This window comes from Pseudophryne corroboree, chromosome 4, assembly GCF_028390025.1.
Source record: "Pseudophryne corroboree isolate aPseCor3 chromosome 4, aPseCor3.hap2, whole genome shotgun sequence".
NCBI classification, from domain to species: domain Eukaryota; kingdom Metazoa; phylum Chordata; class Amphibia; order Anura; family Myobatrachidae; genus Pseudophryne; species Pseudophryne corroboree.
The window spans coordinates 717,927,149-717,933,235 of record NC_086447.1 but is presented as its reverse complement, the minus strand read 5'-3'; positions in this window follow the sequence as shown (position 1 = coordinate 717,933,235).

Sequence of the window (6,087 nt, the reverse complement as noted above, 5' to 3'; positions counted from 1 at the left end):
AAAAACGCAGGCGTGCCAGGGAAAACGCAGGCGTGGCTGGACGAACACTGGGTGGGTGTGTGACGTCAAAAGCCAACCCTCCAACGTTAGAATCAACGCACACGAAAAGTAAGTTCAGGGCTGGTCTTGTTTTGCACAAAATGTTTTTGCAGGCGCTCTGCTGCACAGGCGTTCGCACTTCTGCAAAGCGAAAATACACTCCCCAGTGGGCGGTGACGATGCGTTTGCACGGCTGCTAAAAACTGCTAGCGAGCGATCAACTCGGAATGACCCCCATGGGAAGATATTCCCAGGGGATGGGAAAATTGGGGTATCTGAGCAGATTTTTGGCAATGTGGATTATTATGATAATGAAAGATAAATGTGTGTTCCAAATAGCAGATGGATCCAAAACACCTCTTTCAGAAATCTCTAAAAGAAGCAATGTGTAGCTATGAAAGAGAGTTTATGCATGTGTTTAAATCGAAGAGTGATCTGTAGAATGCCAAAAGCACAAGAGTAAAAATGATTTGAAAAATATTTTTCTCTTACGTCCTAGAGGATACTGGGGTCCATTTAGTACCATGGGTATAGACGGGTCCACTAGGAGCCATGGGCACTTTAAGAATTTGATAGTGTGGGCTGGCTCCTCCCTCTATGCCCCTCCTACCAGACTCAGTTTAGAAAATGTGACCGGAGGAGCCGGTCACGCTGAAGGAAGCGCCTAAAGAGTTTTCTGCAATTATTTTCTCTGTTTGTTGTTTTCAGGCAGGGATGGTTAGCACCAGCCTGCCTGCTTCGTGGTACTTAGGGCAGGGGGATAGCCCAACATCTTGAAGGGTTTATGGTCCCGTTCCCCGCTGAAAGGACACTGAGCTCCTTAGGGAACTATTCGCAAGCCCCACCACGGCGAGCGTACATTCTCGCAGCACGCTGCCACCCCTAACAGAGCCAGAAGAATGAAGAGTGGCGAGAACTGAGCCAGCATCCCGGTTAGCGGAGCACCGGCCATTATGGCAGCACGAGGGCACGGAGACGCATGGCTTCTAAACAGGGTGAAATGCGTCTCCAGACACAGTACACAACTGTGTCACTGTACACAGTACCCAGACTAACAACACAGCCTTAAAATGATCTCTCCATTTTAAGCACCAGATTCCTCAGCCAATATAAAAAAGCAAGAAGACTGCGCACCACTGAAGGGGCGTAGCTTCACTATAAATGGATCCAGCAGCTCACCAGCGCCATTTTCCCTCTGCAGTGGACACAGACGTTGACAGGACAGGGAAGCGCAGCTCTTCCGGTGTGACTCCAGATTACCTCAGCGGTACCAGGGGGTCATAGCAGGGGGGAGCGACTATTAGTGTACGAAGTCCCCTATCAGGGTACTTAGGGGTATATTCAATTAGCAGTGATAACAAACTTTTCACGTGAAAAGTCCGGTTTTCGGGTGAAAAAACGGACTTTTCACGTGAAACGCAATTACAGCCTATTCAATTTTCCGTGAAAACTTATCGGTGATCATTTTTTCACTAATTTCACTTCACCTTCTCTGAAGCAGGTGAAAAGTTGGGAAAAGTCACTATTTTAAGGTAAAATTTTTTGGATATGGTACAGAACTCCTGGGACACCCCCCTTAATGACTAATTAGGCACGTTGAAGTTTTTAATTATTTTTAATTGGCCAATAATGACATGTCATTTTTGGGGTGAAAAAGTCATGGAAATTGGGGTTCAAGGTATGGGACAGGTATATTGGGGTGCTTTATGAGTGGGACAGGTGTCTTTTAGGCTTGCAGATGGGAGTAATCGGTCTGTTTCCACTTTTTTTTAAAGTACCCTAAAATGACCCAAGTATATACTTATACCCATTTTCATGTACCCCAAATTTAATGAGAGCATTTATTTTGCTCAAAAAAAATTGCTTTCTATAATTTTTTTGCATTTTTAAAAAAAAAATGCATATAACAGCCATTTCACACAATTTAAGTCCCCAAAAACGCTCTAATGTGATCTCTAACACACTTCTCTTCTGTTTTCCTATGTTAGTTTAGCATTTTTTGGGGTACAGGCTGATTTCCCCATTTTCACCTGCACTTTTCACTGCAAGAATTTTCACGTGAAACCCGGTCGGAATTGAATAGGTCGAAAAACTGAGCGTTTTCGCTGCAATTTTCGGCCGATTGCCGCGAAAAATTTTCGGGCGCAAAATTGCAGCGAATTTGCAGATAATTGAATACCCCACTTAGTCTGCAACCCCGCTAAGCTTGCCATTAGCGGTGGGTGCTGGCTCCAAACAACTGTGCTCTTTGTGGGTTAATTGTGCTTAACCTTTTCCTGTGTGTGTGTGTGCTGTCACATTTACATTATGTCAGGCAAAGAGTGTGTTTCTTGTACAGTAGAGTGTTCCTCTTCACCAGGGCGCTCACTACTGGGTCCTCAGGGTTCACAAGCTAGCGGGGCTGAACCGGAGTGGGTTAATGCTCTCAAAGGAATGATTTCCACTCTTTCTACAAAATTGTCCCGCAATGAGAAAGAGACTCATTACTTAAAACAAACTGTGGATGAGTTTATGAGCAGAGACTCAGTCCCCAAAACAGCGTCTCAGTCCCCTCCCATTTGCCCGCAAAAGCAATCTCTGGCCCATATCCTGCAGTCTGACGCTGACAGGTCAGATATGGAGGAGGGTGAGGTGGATTTGGATGGTGGGGGGATGTGGCTCTGTTACATGGAATAGAGGCTCTTATAGAGGCTATCAGAGATGTTCTGCATATTCCTGATAAGGTGTGTCAGAGGAGAGTGAGGAATCTTATTTTAATGTAAAAAAGGAGTCCTCAGTTACTTTTCCTGTGTCAAAGGAATTGAATACCCTGTTTAAAGAACCATGGGTTACTCCTGATAAGAAGTTTCAGATCCCTAAAAGGTTGCTCTCATCTTTTCCTCTGGAGGATAGAGTAAAAAATAAATAAAATGTATAATTGCGCTTACACTGTTAAATTAATACAAGGGATGCTGGTCTTAAACTTGAAAGGAGAAATGAATTATAAGAGAATTCAATCCCTTAGATATTTAAAGAAAAGAAGCAATAGTGCAAAAACACCAAAATACTAGGAAATGTTCTTTAATGGTCACATATACTCATCAAAAAGGTCAGTCTCTCGTAGGTCCCATAGAGTTCCGGATGCTCAAAGTTCCCATGGAAGGCTCCAATTCCAGTCAGTTTAAAGAATAGCCACAGCTGCTTAATGCATTTCGAACCTTCCTAGGTTCTTCCTCAGAAGAAACGCTTCTGAGAGACTGACCTTTTTGATGAGTATATGTGACTCCACCAACCGGTGTTTTACTATAAGCTTTTCACTTTTTTATGTTTGTGAGTGCATTTTGTGCTGAATAAATTAGCTACCTTGTATACAGGTGTTTGCACTATTGCATTTTCTCTATTTTAGTTCTTCTAATTTTGTTTTATGAAAGAAGCATGAAAACCAACCTTTGTTTTTAATCGTGTACCAGTGTTGTGTGATATGCCTTCAAAAAATCTACGTTTGTGAGTGCAAAATCTTGACCATTAAAGAACATTTCCTAGTATTTTGGTGTTTTTGCACTATTGCTTCTTTTCTTTTGTAGTTCAATATCTAAGGGATTGAATTCTCTTATGATTCATTTCTCCTTTCAAGTTTACGACCAGCATCCCTTGTATTCATTTAACAGTGTAAGCGCAATTGTACATTTTATTTATTTTTTACTCTGATTGTTCTGAAAAATTGGTGATTTTTTTCTTTAAGTGTATGTGCTGCTAAACCACACTGTTATCTGCGCAGATATCACAGAATTTATTTAATTTTTCCTCTGGAGGATAGGAAAAAATGGGAAAATCCACCGATAGTGGACACATCAGTCTCTATGCTGTCACGTAAAATTGTATTGCCTGTCCCTGGTGCAGTCTCCCTAAAAGACACGGCTGATCGTAAAATTGAGACTACACTCAAATCATTGTACACAGCTGCTGGGGTGGCCCAAAGACCCACTATTGCATGTGCGTGGATTACTAAAGCCATTGCGAAATGGTCAGGTAACCTAATTGAGGGGTTAGATTCCTTATCTAGGCGGGATGTTGTCTTACTCCTGCAGCATATACAGAACTCTGCGAACTTTATGGTGGAAACCATAAAGGAAATAGGCGTGCTTAACACACGCACCACCGCTGTGGCAGTGTCGGCACGCAGGCGCTTGTGGCTATGCCAGTGGACTGCTGACGCGGACTCCAGGAAAGGCGTGGAAGGCCTGCCATTCACAGGAGAGGCTTTGTTTGGAGATGAACTAGACAAATGGATCTCCACAGCTGCTGCGGGTAAGTCTACGTATCTTCCTTCCGCAGCCCCCCCGACCAAGAAGACTTATTCAGCTTCTAAGTTACAGCCTTTTGGATGGCCAAGTTCAAGGGCAAATCTAGTGGTGCTTCTATGTCCTCCAGCGACGCAAGAGGTAAACCACGCAAACCAGCAACTGCAGGTGCTCAGGGACAGAGCTCAGGCTCTGCTTCCTCAAAGACTTCAGCATGACGGTGGACCGCAATGCCTGGAAGGCTGTCAGGTGGGAGCCCGACTACAATTCTTAAGTCAGATCTGGTCAAATTCGTGCCGGGATCGCTGGGTCGTAGATCTTATTTCCCAGGGCTACAGACTGGAGTTCCAAGAGCTCCCACCTCACAGATTCTTCAAATCAGGCTTGTCAGTTTCACAAGAGGCAAGTATAACTTTACAGCATGCCATCCAAAAACTGGTACAGACTGAGGTCATTGTTCCAGTTCCACCTCATCTACTAAACAAGGGGATACTATTCCAATTTGTTCGTAGTACTGAAGCCAGACGGTTCTGTAAGACCGATTCTGAACCTCAAGTCTATGAACCCGTACTTATGAGTGTTCAAATTCAAGATGGAGTCTCTGAGAGCGTTGATCTCAGCTCTGGAGGAGGGGGCATTCCTAGTATCCCTGGATTTCAAGGATGCATACCTTCATATTCTGATCTGGCCGCCTCATCAGGCTTATCTACGGTTTGCACTGCAGGACTGTAACTACCAGTTCCAGGCCCTGCCATTTTGTCTCTCCACGGCACCGAGGGTGTTCAGCAAGGCGATGGCAGAGATGATGTCTCTACTCTGCAAACAGGGAGTGAACATAATTCCATACCTGGACGATCTCCTGATAAAAGAGCCGTCCCGGGAGAGGTTGCTGGACAACATTGGTCTCTTAACCAAACTCCTCCAGGATCTCGGGTGGATTCTGAACCTTCCGAAATCTCACTTAGAGCCAACACGGAGGCTCCAATTCCTGGGAATGATACTGGACACAAAGTCACAAAAGGTGTTCCTTCTGTTGGAGAAGGCATTGGTACTTCAGTCGTTGGTTCGGGATGTCTTGAAGCCAACTCGGGTGTCGTACATCTGTGCATTCTCCTTCTGGGGAAAATGGTGGCCTCTTACGAGGCACTTCAATATGGAAGGTTTCACGCAAGACCCTTCCAGCTCGATCTGTTGGACAAATGGTCCGGATCGCATCTTCACATGCACCAGAGGATCCGTCTGTCGCCAAAGGCCAGGATCTCCCTTCTGTGGTGGCTACAGTCTTCTCACCTCGTCGCAGGACGGAGGTTCGGAATTCAGAACTGGATTCTGTAAACCACATACGCAAGCCTCAGAGGTTGGGGAGCAGTCACTCAGGGGTTGCAGTTTCACGTAAGATGGTCAAGTCAGGAAGTCATCCTTCCAATCAACATTTTGGAACTCAGGGCCATATACAACGCCCTACTGCAGGCCTCACATCTTCAAGATCGGGCCATTCAAGTTCAGTCGGACAATGTGACAGCAGTAATGTACATAAACTGACAGGGCGGAACGAAAAGCAGTGCAACAATGTCAGAGGTGTCAAGATTTCTCCTCTGGGCAGAAAGAAATGCTGTGGCGTTGTCAGCGGTCTTCATTCAGGGAGTAGACAACTGGGAAGCAGACTTTCTCAGCAGACACGACCTGCACCCGGGGGAGTGGGGCCTTCACCCGGAAGTGTTCAGGTGCTTGACAAGTCAGTGGGGATTTCCACAGATCGACATGATGG